Source organism: Rana temporaria, chromosome 3 (genome assembly GCF_905171775.1).
Source record: "Rana temporaria chromosome 3, aRanTem1.1, whole genome shotgun sequence".
In the NCBI taxonomy this organism is placed as follows: Eukaryota; Metazoa; Chordata; class Amphibia; order Anura; family Ranidae; genus Rana; species Rana temporaria.
Genome location: NC_053491.1, coordinates 298,570,429 through 298,583,359, shown reverse-complemented (window position 1 = coordinate 298,583,359; position 12,931 = coordinate 298,570,429). Strand labels below are relative to the sequence as shown.

Below are 12,931 nucleotides of genomic sequence, written 5' to 3'. Positions count from 1 at the left end.
GAGGAGCACATTCCAGTGGGCCAAATGAAAATAGGGCAGTGCCGCACAATCCACAGCTGGTAGCAGGAACAATCTCTGCATAACAATAGGGTATCTTTTTAGTGAACATGCTAATCAGAGGTGTATCCCACAGCTGATTTTAGCCATTTTAATTTTGTATAAAAAAGGGGAGTGTTTGGGAATAAGACATTTCTGTGTATTTTTTACTTTTCATTTAGGTAAAAATTTGGAAACATAATAATTAGGCCAAGATGGCAGTTAGATTTAAGCTAAAAACCATTGTAATTAAGAATCATCCAAGTTGTGCATGTTTTGAAACTTCTTGAGAGCAATATGAATCAAGGGTTCTATAGCAATGAAAATCTAAAGTATTCTTGTAAAATTCAAGACTTTTATTTGACTTATTTGCTGACATTAAAATCACCTATGTAAAAACAAAGTTCCATTTGTTCAATCAAATCTACTACAAATAACTCTTGGAAATCATATTACTATCTAACCCTAAACATAGCTCAAAATTGTCAGACCAAGTACAAAGATTATTTTCATCTCAATATCTATGTCTGTTAGGAAATAATGTTTCAAAGAAACTGAGTTTGCATCAAATAGTTTCTGGACCATTCTGTCAATGTGAATCTGGTTAGACAATGCCCAAAACACAAGAGCACTGTTCTAATATGTAGTCACTGAAAAGGTCTCCGTTCTGAGTTTTGTGCACTGATTTTTCTGAAATGGTTGTTAGTTAAACTCATTGTGGCTCTGGTTGTAGATAATCTGCTCCTCACCTTAGTCAAACTAGGAAGCACTTGCATGTATTAAAACAATGTAAAGTACTGTGGTTTGACTGAGTTGAAAGCATTAAAATTAGAGAACTGTCCACTTGGATGCTCCTACATTTATCTGGAAGATTTAACCCTGTTCCCACATTGCCCAAAACAGGAAGCACTTTCTCACCAGCAATGGAACACAAGAGAGAGCTTTGTTTTTGGTCATGTAAGATGGGACAAAAGTATCAATCATTTTCTTTTGGCAGAAGAACGAGAATTGGATTAGAAACTATGAAGCAGCTTACCTCCAAGTAGCAAACATCGATTGTTCTCATGTATTTATGTTCAGTTCCTGTTTAAGCATCCACTTACTTCTCTCTATCGTCCAACGCTTTATAAACCAGGTGGTATACACCATTAACTAATCAGTAATCAGTAGGGTTTTATTTTGTTATGCAGAGGGAGGAGCACATTCCAGTGGGCCAAATGAAAATAGGGCAGTGCCGCACAATCCACAGCTGGTAGCAGGAACAATCTCTGCATAACAATAGGCCATCTTTTTAGTGAACATGCTAATCAGAGGTGTATCCCACAGCTGATTTTAGCCATTTTAATTTTGAATAAAAAAGTGGAGTGTTTGGGAATAAGACATTTCTGTGTATTTTTTACTTTTCATTTAGGTAAAAATTTGGAAACATAATAATTAGGCCAAGATGGCAGTTAGATTTAAGCTAAAAGCCATTGTAATTAAGAATCATCCAAGTTGTGCATGTTTTGAAACTTCTTGAGAGCAATATGAATCAAGGGTTCTATAGAAATGAAAATCTTAAGTATTCTTGTAAAATACAAGACTTTTCTTTGACTTATTTGCTGACATTAAAATCACCTATGTAAAAACAAAGTTCCATTTGTTCAATCAAATCTACTACAAATAACTATTGGAAATCATATTACTATCTAACCCTAAACAGAGCTCAAAATTGTCAGACCAAGAACAAAGATTATTTTCATCTCAATATCTATGTCTGTTAGGAAATAATGTTTCAAAGAAACTGAGTTTGCATCAAATAGTTTCTGGACCATTCTGTCAAAGTGAATCTGGTTACACAATGCCCAAAACACAAGAGCACTGTTCTAATATGTAGTCACTGAAAAGGTCTCCGTTCTGAGTTTTGTGCACTGATTTTTCTGAAATGGTTGTTAGTTAAACTCATTGTGGCTCTGGTTGTAGATAATCTGCTCCTCACCTTAGTCAAACTAGGAAGCACTTGCATGTATTAAAACAATGTAAAGTACTGTGGTTTGACTGAGTTGAAAGCATTAAAATTAGAGAACTGTCCACTTGGATGCTCCTACATTTATCTGGAAGATTTAACCCTGTTCCCACATTGCCCAAAACAGGAAGCACTTTCTCACCAGCAATGGAACACAAGAGAGAGCTTTGTTTTGGGTCATGTAAGATGGGACAAAAGTATCAATCATTTTCTTTTGGCAGAAGAACAAGAATTGGATTAGAAACTATGAAGCAGCTTACCTCCAAGTAGCAAACATCGATTGTTCTCATGTATTTATGTTCAGTTCCGGTTTAAGCATCCACTTACTTCTCTCTATCGTCCAACGCTTTATAAACCAGGTGGTATACACCATTAACCAATCAGTAATCAGTAGGGTTTTATTTTGTTATGCAGAGGGAGGAGCACATTCCAGTGGGCCAAATGAAAATAGGGCAGTGCCGCACAATTCACAGCTGGTAGCAGGAACAATCTCTGCATAAAAATGGGGAACCTTTTTAGTGAACATGCTAATCAGAGGTGTATCCCACAGCTGATATTAGCCATTTTAATTTTAAATAAAAAAGGGGACTGTTTGGGAATAAGACATTTCTGTGTATTTTTTACTTTTCATTTAGGTAAAAAATTTGGAAAAATAATATATAGGCCAAGATGGTAGTTAGATTTAAGCTAAAAGCCATTGTAATTAAGAATCATCCAAGTTGTGCATGTTTTGAAACTTCTTGAGAGCAATATGAATCAAGGGTTCTATAGCAATTAAAATCTAAAGTATTCTTGTAAAATACAAGACTTTTCTTTGACTTATTTGCTGACATTAAAATCACCTATGTAAAAACAAAGTTCCATTTGTTCAATCAAATCTACTACAAATAACTCTTGGAAATCATATTACTATCTAACGCTAAACAGAGCTCAAAATTGTCAGACCAAGAACAAAGATTATTTTCATCTCAATATCTATGTCTGTTAGGAAATAATGTTTCAAAGAAACTGAGTTTGCATCAAATAGTTTCTGGACCATTCTGTCAAAGTGAATCTGGTTACACAATGCCCAAAACACAAGAGCAATGTTCTAATATGTAGTCACTGAAAAGGTCTCCGTTCTGAGTTTTGTGCACTGATTTTTCTGAAATGGTTGTTAGTTAAACTCATTGTGGCTCTGGTTGTAGATAATCTGCTCCTCACCTTAGTCAAACTAGGAAGCACTTGCATGTATTAAAACAATGTAAAGTACTGTGGTTTGACTGAGTTGAAAGCATTAAAATTAGAGAACTGTCCACTTGGATGCTCCTTCATATATCTGGAAGATTTAACCCTGTTCCCACATTTCCCAAAACAGGAAGCACATTCTCACCAGCAATGGAACACAAGAGACAGCTTTGTTTGTGTCATGTAAGATGGGACAAAAGTATAAATCATTTTCTTTTGGCAGAAGAACACGAATTGGATTAGAAACTATGAAGCAGCTTACCTCCAAGTAGCAAATATCGATTGTTCTCATGTATTTATGTTCAGTTCCTGTTTAAGCATCCACTTACTTCTCTCTATCGTCCAACGCTTTATAAACCAGGTGGTATACACCATTAACTAATCAGTAATCAGTAGGGTTTTATTTTGTTATGCAGAGGGAGGAGCACATTCCAGTGGGCCAAATGAAAATAGGGCAGTGCCGCACAATCCACAGCTGGTAGCAGGAACAATCTCTGCATAACAATAGGGCATCTTTTTAGTGAACATGCTAATCAGAGGTGTATCCCACAGCTGATTTTAGCCATTTTAATTTTGAATAAAAAAGGGGAGTGTTTGGGAATAAGACATTTCTGTGTATTTTTTACTTTTCATTTAGGTAAAAATTTGGAAACATAATAATTAGGCCAAGATGGCAGTTAGATTTAAGCTAAAAACCATTGTAATTAAGAATCATCCAAGTTGTGCATGTTTTGAAACTTCTTGAGAGCAATATGAATCAAGGGTTCTATAGCAATGAAAATCTAAAGTATTCTTGTAAAATACAAGACTTTTCTTTGACTTATTTGCTGACATTAAAATCACCTATGTAAAAACAAAGTTCCATTTGTTCAATCAAATCTACTACAAATAACTCTTGGAAATCATATTACTATCTAACGCTAAACAGAGCTCAAAATTGTCAGACCAAGAACAAAGATTATTTTCATCTCAATATCTATGTCTGTTAGGAAATAATGTTTCAAAGAAACTGAGTTTGCATCAAATAGTTTCTGGACCATTCTGTCAAAGTGAATCTGGTTACACAATGCCCAAAACACAAGAGCACTGTTCTAATATGTAGTCACTGAAAAGGTCTCCGTTCTGAGTTTTGTGCACTAATTTTTCTGAAATGGTTGTTAGTTAAACTCATTGTGGCTCTGGTTGTAGATAATCTGCTCCTCACCTTAGTCAAACTAGGAAGCACTTGCATGTATTAAAACAATGTAAAGTACTGTGGTTTGACTGAGTTGAAAGCATTAAAATTAGAGAACTGTCAACTTGGATGCTCCTACATATATCTGGAAGATTTAACCCTGTTCCCACATTGCCCAAAACAGGAAGCACTTTCTCACCAGCAATGGAACACAAGAGACAGCTTTCTTTTGGGTCATGTAAGATGGGACAAAAGTATCAATCATTTTCTTTTGGCAGAAGAACAAGAATTGGATTAGAAACTATGAAGCAGCTTACCTCCAAGTAGCAAATATCGATTGTTCTCATGTATTTATGTTCAGTTCCTGTTTAAGCATCCACTTACTTCTCTCTATCGTCCAACGCTTTATAAACCAGGTGGTATACACCATTAACTAATCAGTAATCAGTAGGGTTTTATTTTGTTATGCAGAGGGAGGAGCACATTCCAGTGGGCCAAATGAAAATAGGGCAGTGCCGCACAATCCACAGCTGGTAGCAGGAACAATCTCTGCATAACAATAGGGTATCTTTTTAGTGAACATGCTAATCAGAGGTGTATCCCACAGCTGATTTTAGCCATTTTAATTTTGTATAAAAAAGGGGAGTGTTTGGGAATAAGACATTTCTGTGTATTTTTTACTTTTCATTTAGGTAAAAATTTGGAAACATAATAATTAGGCCAAGATGGCAGTTAGATTTAAGCTAAAAACCATTGTAATTAAGAATCATCCAAGTTGTGCATGTTTTGAAACTTCTTGAGAGCAATATGAATCAAGGGTTCTATAGCAATGAAAATCTAAAGTATTCTTGTAAAATTCAAGACTTTTATTTGACTTATTTGCTGACATTAAAATCACCTATGTAAAAACAAAGTTCCATTTGTTCAATCAAATCTACTACAAATAACTCTTGGAAATCATATTACTATCTAACCCTAAACATAGCTCAAAATTGTCAGACCAAGTACAAAGATTATTTTCATCTCAATATCTATGTCTGTTAGGAAATAATGTTTCAAAGAAACTGAGTTTGCATCAAATAGTTTCTGGACCATTCTGTCAATGTGAATCTGGTTAGACAATGCCCAAAACACAAGAGCACTGTTCTAATATGTAGTCACTGAAAAGGTCTCCGTTCTGAGTTTTGTGCACTGATTTTTCTGAAATGGTTGTTAGTTAAACTCATTGTGGCTCTGGTTGTAGATAATCTGCTCCTCACCTTAGTCAAACTAGGAAGCACTTGCATGTATTAAAACAATGTAAAGTACTGTGGTTTGACTGAGTTGAAAGCATTAAAATTAGAGAACTGTCCACTTGGATGCTCCTACATTTATCTGGAATATTTAACCCTGTTCCCACATTGCCCAAAACAGGAAGCACTTTCTCACCAGCAATGGAACACAAGAGAGAGCTTTGTTTTTGGTCATGTAAGATGGGACAAAAGTATCAATCATTTTCTTTTGGCAGAAGAACGAGAATTGGATTAGAAACTATGAAGCAGCTTACCTCCAAGTAGCAAACATCGATTGTTCTCATGTATTTATGTTCAGTTCCTGTTTAAGCATCCACTTACTTCTCTCTATCGTCCAACGCTTTATAAACCAGGTGGTATACACCATTAACTAATCAGTAATCAGTAGGCAGGAATTTTGAGTATAGCCTCCTATACATAGGGTAGTAATCAATAGGGGTGTACCATCATCCGGGAAAGTATATAACAACAGAGAAGGGCGGGGCAAGAGGGAAAGAGGGACAATAGCTGAAGTTGGCCCAATAATGTTCCCTCCCCCTAAAATTTAAGGACTGTCTTGGTACAGTAAAAATAGCATACATATAATTTAAAAAGAAATTTATTACATAAAGGATTGTACAATAAATACATGATTAAAATAGAAAAAACAGAGGCCTAAGATAACTCGAGGCAATTTCTGTAATTTACAACCATATGGAATGATCTGAGTCTCGACTAGTTTCGTGGTTTGACCACTTCTTCAGGAGAATCATTCTACAAAACAATACAATGAAAAATAAGACAAGAAAATTGGTAGACAATAATTCAGCTGAAGATTAATATAGATATTAAAGTTTGATTGGAACTGGCTTACCCGCCATATATGGTGGTCATGCGTGGCACCAACCCGCCGGAGCAATATACCCTGTGCGGTGGACTGGGGGGAATATGCGAGGATCTTCTAGGGGGGGCATAATGTGAAATAAAGGTTAAGGCAAGGAGCACTAGTGGAGTGGAGGGGACCACCAAGTGAAGGGGAAGGGAAAGGAAGTGAGAGGTGGGGTGGGAAGAGGGAGTGAGGGACAAGGTGGAAAGGGGGGGGGGAGGAGACAAGGGGGAGGGGTGAAAAGAAAAAGGGGGGGGGGAAAAAGGTGGAAGGAAGGGGGAGAGAGAAAGGAAGGAAGAGAAAGGGAAGGGGAAGAAGGATGTGAAGGGTTGGGGAGCAGGTGTAGATGAGGAGAAGGGGGAAAGGGAAGGGGGAAGGGAAAAATAGTGGAAAGGGGACAAAGGGGAGGGGGAGGAAAGTGAAGGGTAGGGAAGGGGTGTGGATAAAAAGGGGTGAAGATGGGGGGCGCCAAGGGAAGAAAGGAGAAGAGTGTGAGAAGGGCAGGGGAAAGTGAGGGGAAAAATGCCCATCACCTAGGTTAGATGAATTAACACGGGAGACAATGAAAAATTAGACTCACCGATAAATGGGGATGGATTGCCAAAACAAATGATAATAAATAGTACTGCGTGGGTAGAGGCATGATGGAGGTAGGGGGTAACCCAATGCAATGGTAAATAAACATACAGTGGGTAAACGGTATGTGTAAGGATAGATATTGCAAACCATATAACTGTGGGAAACAGGTTGGTTAGCATCTATGGGTAAAAACAAGGGGATTGCAGTAGTGGTTACAGTGGAGACTTATATGGCGAAAATGCCAATAAGAACCAGGGCCATACCTCTGGGGAGCCGCTCATAGGTTAGTAGCAGTCTCCAGCCTCTACCCCGCATAATGGACATATCCATGGAAAGATCCTTGCGTGCTCATCCACGGGCGGAGGCCCGTTAAATGAGCTCCCCAACCCGGGGACGCCAGACACGCCGCCGGAGGGCAGCGCGTGTGACGTAACCAGGTCAGTTTCTCCACGTGACGCGGGTGCGTGATTGACGCTACCGCGCATGCGCGTTCGACCCGAGCTATGGAGCCATAAGCCCAGCACGGGGAGAACAAGAGGGGGTGACAAAGGTCACCCCTACCAGGAGAAACACCGGTCCACCGCAGGGGAACAATCCGGACGGCAACGGGCCACACTGAACCACCGGGGGTTGCCATTGGCAAAATAAACATGAGCATAATGAATTAAAAATATGGATATAAACAAAGCAATATGCAATGTAGGGGGGAGGAGTATATCCCCCCAATGTTCGATTACCTAATGTGGGTAAAACATATGAGGAGATGGTCACAGAGCAAGGGCTAGTTGGTCATAGGGACTATAAGGCAATGTAGGACTGATGTTAGGGCAGATACATAGGATCAGGGCTAAGGATCGAGGCATATTGATCTAAATGAAGTAGCCTATTGTGAAGTGATAAAGATCAATTAAGTGAAGGTGATGTGAAAAATGGGTGAGGGGGGGGGGGGGGGGGGGGGCCGGATAGGCCCGCAATTAAAGTGATGTAAACTAACATTGGAGTTGAGAAAAGAAAATGGTAAAAAATGGCTAAGTAAATAGGGAGAGAAAAAACCGTGACAAAAGTAAGCAATTAGTAAGAGGGAAAATGTATAATTTAACCCTAATAATCAGTGGATAGGTAATGGGCTAGACAATTAGTGAAATATTAATCCTGAAGAATGTAGTTGGCTTAATTGTATAAAGCATGGGGAATGTAGCCCCAAAATAACATAGTAATAAGGATGAAAAGATGATAAACATTATAATATTACAATATTTATGTCTAGGGATGGGTGATATAACGGTTGGGGGTACCACGTGTGGATGCCACGTAGATCCCTACCAGATCGGAATGGTTTCCGATCTGCTAACACACTCGCCTTGCGTAGGGCAGAGTGGAATGAACCGAGTTAACCCAGCCTAGCACCGTTCATCATATTGGTTGTAGTAGTTAGGGCCGGAGTGGGCCCAAACAATTGAAGGGTTAAGGTATCTAGTTAAGGAATAGGAAATCTAAATGCAAGGAAAGTTAATGGTCCTACATACTAGATGCCAAGTGTGTCCATGTGTCATCTAGCCTGATGGACAATCTCCAAGGGAATCGATATAGATATATAGTTGGGTAATAAAATTACAAGTTAGAGGCACTCGGAGAGAAAGGAGAAACGGGTGTGTTATCCACCCAATGAATATGCAGGAATTTTGAGTATAGCCTCCTATACATAGGGTAGTAATCAATAGGGGTGTACCATCATCCGGGAAAGTATATAACAACAGAGAAGGGCGGGGCAAGAGGGAAAGAGGGACAATAGCTGAAGTTGGCCCAATAATGTTCCCTCCCCCTAAAATTTAAGGACTGTCTTGGTACAGTAAAAATAGCATACATATAATTTAAAAAGAAATTTATTACATAAAGGATTGTACAATAAATACATGATTAAAATAGAAAAAACAGAGGCCTAAGATAACTCGAGGCAATTTCTGTAATTTACAACCATATGGAATGATCTGAGTCTCGACTAGTTTCGTGGTTTGACCACTTCTTCAGGAGAATCATTCTACAAAACAATACAATGAAAAATAAGACAAGAAAATTGGTAGACAATAATTCAGCTGAAGATTAATATAGATATTAAAGTTTGATTGGAACTGGCTTACCCGCCATATATGGTGGTCATGCGTGGCACCAACCCGCCGGAGCAATATACCCTGTGCGGTGGACTGGGGGGAATATGCGAGGATCTTCTAGGGGGGGCATAATGTGAAATAAAGGTTAAGGCAAGGAGCACTAGTGGAGTGGAGGGGACCACCAAGTGAAGGGGAAGGGAAAGGAAGTGAGAGGTGGGGTGGGAAGAGGGAGTGAGGGACAAGGTGGAAAGGGGGGGGGGAGGAGACAAGGGGGAGGGGTGAAAAGAAAAAGGGGGGGGGGAAAAAGGTGGAAGGAAGGGGGAGAGAGAAAGGAAGGAAGAGAAAGGGAAGGGGAAGAAGGATGTGAAGGGTTGGGGAGCAGGTGTAGATGAGGAGAAGGGGGAAAGGGAAGGGGGAAGGGAAAAATAGTGGAAAGGGGACAAAGGGGAGGGGGAGGAAAGTGAAGGGTAGGGAAGGGGTGTGGATAAAAAGGGGTGAAGATGGGGGGCGCCAAGGGAAGAAAGGAGAAGAGTGTGAGAAGGGCAGGGGAAAGTGAGGGGAAAAATGCCCATCACCTAGGTTAGATGAATTAACACGGGAGACAATGAAAAATTAGACTCACCGATAAATGGGGATGGATTGCCAAAACAAATGATAATAAATAGTACTGCGTGGGTAGAGGCATGATGGAGGTAGGGGGTAACCCAATGCAATGGTAAATAAACATACAGTGGGTAAACGGTATGTGTAAGGATAGATATTGCAAACCATATAACTGTGGGAAACAGGTTGGTTAGCATCTATGGGTAAAAACAAGGGGATTGCAGTAGTGGTTACAGTGGAGACTTATATGGCGAAAATGCCAATAAGAACCAGGGCCATACCTCTGGGGAGCCGCTCATAGGTTAGTAGCAGTCTCCAGCCTCTACCCCGCATAATGGACATATCCATGGAAAGATCCTTGCGTGCTCATCCACGGGCGGAGGCCCGTTAAATGAGCTCCCCAACCCGGGGACGCCAGACACGCCGCCGGAGGGCAGCGCGTGTGACGTAACCAGGTCAGTTTCTCCACGTGACGCGGGTGCGTGATTGACGCTACCGCGCATGCGCGTTCGACCCGAGCTATGGAGCCATAAGCCCAGCACGGGGAGAACAAGAGGGGGTGACAAAGGTCACCCCTACCAGGAGAAACACCGGTCCACCGCAGGGGAACAATCCGGACGGCAACGGGCCACACTGAACCACCGGGGGTTGCCAGTGGCAAAATAAACATGAGCATAATGAATTAAAAATATGGATATAAACAAAGCAATATGCAATGTAGGGGGGAGGAGTATATCCCCCCAATGTTCGATTACCTAATGTGGGTAAAACATATGAGGAGATGGTCACAGAGCAAGGGCTAGTTGGTCATAGGGACTATAAGGCAATGTAGGACTGATGTTAGGGCAGATACATAGGATCAGGGCTAAGGATCGAGGCATATTGATCTAAATGAAGTAGCCTATTGTGAAGTGATAAAGATCAATTAAGTGAAGGTGATGTGAAAAATGGGTGAGGGGGGGGGGGGGGGGGGGGGCCGGGTGGGCCCGCAATTAAAGTGATGTAAACTAACATTGGAGTTGAGAAAAGAAAATGGTAAAAAATGGCTAAGTAAATAGGGAGAGAAAAAACCGTGACAAAAGTAAGCAATTAGTAAGAGGGAAAATGTATAATTTAACCCTAATAATCAGTGGATAGGTAATAGGCTAGACAATTAGTGAAATATTAATCCTGAAGAATGTAGTTGGCTTAATTGTATAAAGCATGGGGAATGTAGCCCCAAAATAACATAGTAATAAGGATGAAAAGATGATAAACATTATAATATTACAATATTTATGTCTAGGGATGGGTGATATAACGGTTGGGGGTACCACGTGTGGATGCCACGTAGATCCCTACCAGATCGGAATGGTTTCCGATCTGCTAACACACTCGCCTTGCGTAGGGCAGAGTGGAATGAACCGAGTTAACCCAGCCTAGCACCGTTCATCATATTTCACATTATGCCCCCCCTAGAAGATCCTCGCATATTCCCCCCAGTCCACCGCACAGGGTATATTGCTCCGGCGGGTTGGTGCCACGCATGACCACCATATATGGCGGGTAAGCCAGTTCCAATCAAACTTTAATATCTATATTAATCTTCAGCTGAATTATTGTCTACCAATTTTCTTGTCTTATTTTTCATTGTATTGTTTTGTAGAATGATTCTCCTGAAGAAGTGGTCAAACCACGAAACTAGTCGAGACTCAGATCATTCCATATGGTTGTAAATTACAGAAATTGCCTCGAGTTATCTTAGGCCTCTGTTTTTTCTATTTTAATCATGTATTTATTGTACAATCCTTTATGTAATAAATTTCTTTTTAAATTATATGTATGCTATTTTTACTGTACCAAGACAGTCCTTAAATTTTAGGGGGAGGGAACATTATTGGGCCAACTTCAGCTATTGTCAGTAATCAGTAGGGTTTTATTTTGTTATGCAGAGGGAGGAGCACATTCCAGTGGGCCAAATGAAAATAGGGCAGTGCCGCACAATCCACAGCTGGTAGCAGGAACAATCTCTGCATAACAATAGGCCATCTTTTTAGTGAACATGCTAATCAGAGGTGTATCCCACAGCTGATTTTAGCCATTTTAATTTTGAATAAAAAAGTGGAGTGTTTGGGAATAAGACATTTCTGTGTATTTTTTACTTTTCATTTAGGTAAAAATTTGGAAACATAATAATTAGGCCAAGATGGCAGTTAGATTTAAGCTAAAAGCCATTGTAATTAAGAATCATCCAAGTTGTGCATGTTTTGAAACTTCTTGAGAGCAATATGAATCAAGGGTTCTATAGAAATGAAAATCTTAAGTATTCTTGTAAAATACAAGACTTTTCTTTGACTTATTTGCTGACATTAAAATCACCTATGTAAAAACAAAGTTCCATTTGTTCAATCAAATCTACTACAAATAACTATTGGAAATCATATTACTATCTAACCCTAAACAGAGCTCAAAATTGTCAGACCAAGAACAAAGATTATTTTCATCTCAATATCTATGTCTGTTAGGAAATAATGTTTCAAAGAAACTGAGTTTGCATCAAATAGTTTCTGGACCATTCTGTCAAAGTGAATCTGGTTACACAATGCCCAAAACACAAGAGCACTGTTCTAATATGTAGTCACTGAAAAGGTCTCCGTTCTGAGTTTTGTGCACTGATTTTTCTGAAATGGTTGTTAGTTAAACTCATTGTGGCTCTGGTTGTAGATAATCTGCTCCTCACCTTAGTCAAACTAGGAAGCACTTGCATGTATTAAAACAATGTAAAGTACTGTGGTTTGACTGAGTTGAAAGCATTAAAATTAGAGAACTGTCCACTTGGATGCTCCTACATTTATCTGGAAGATTTACCACTTACTTCTCTCTATCGTCCAATGCTTTATAAACCAGGTGGTATACACCATTAACCAATCAGTAATCAGTAGGGTTTTATTTTGTTATGCAGAGGGAGGAGCACATTCCAGTGGGCCAAATGAAAATAGGGCAGTGCCGCACAATTCACAGCTGGTAGCAGGAACAATCTCTGCATAAAAATGGGGAATCTTT

General features: G+C 39.6%; 2 long non-coding RNA genes across 2 annotated transcripts; both read right to left on the bottom strand.

The window, feature by feature from the left end:
- Positions 1-6,137: 6,137 nt before the first annotated feature.
- Positions 6,138-7,295, bottom strand: LOC120932417. Its single transcript, XR_005747983.1, has 3 exons — positions 7,180-7,295; positions 6,588-6,674; positions 6,138-6,487 (listed from the first exon to the last, which is right to left on the bottom strand). It is a non-coding gene; the product is annotated as an uncharacterized LOC120932417 (long non-coding RNA).
- Positions 7,296-8,665: 1,370 nt separating this feature from the next.
- On the bottom strand, positions 8,666-10,024 carry LOC120932416. Its single transcript, XR_005747982.1, has 3 exons — positions 9,909-10,024; positions 9,317-9,403; positions 8,666-9,216 (listed from the first exon to the last, which is right to left on the bottom strand). It is a non-coding gene; the product is annotated as an uncharacterized LOC120932416 (long non-coding RNA).
- Positions 10,025-12,931: the final 2,907 nt, after the last annotated feature.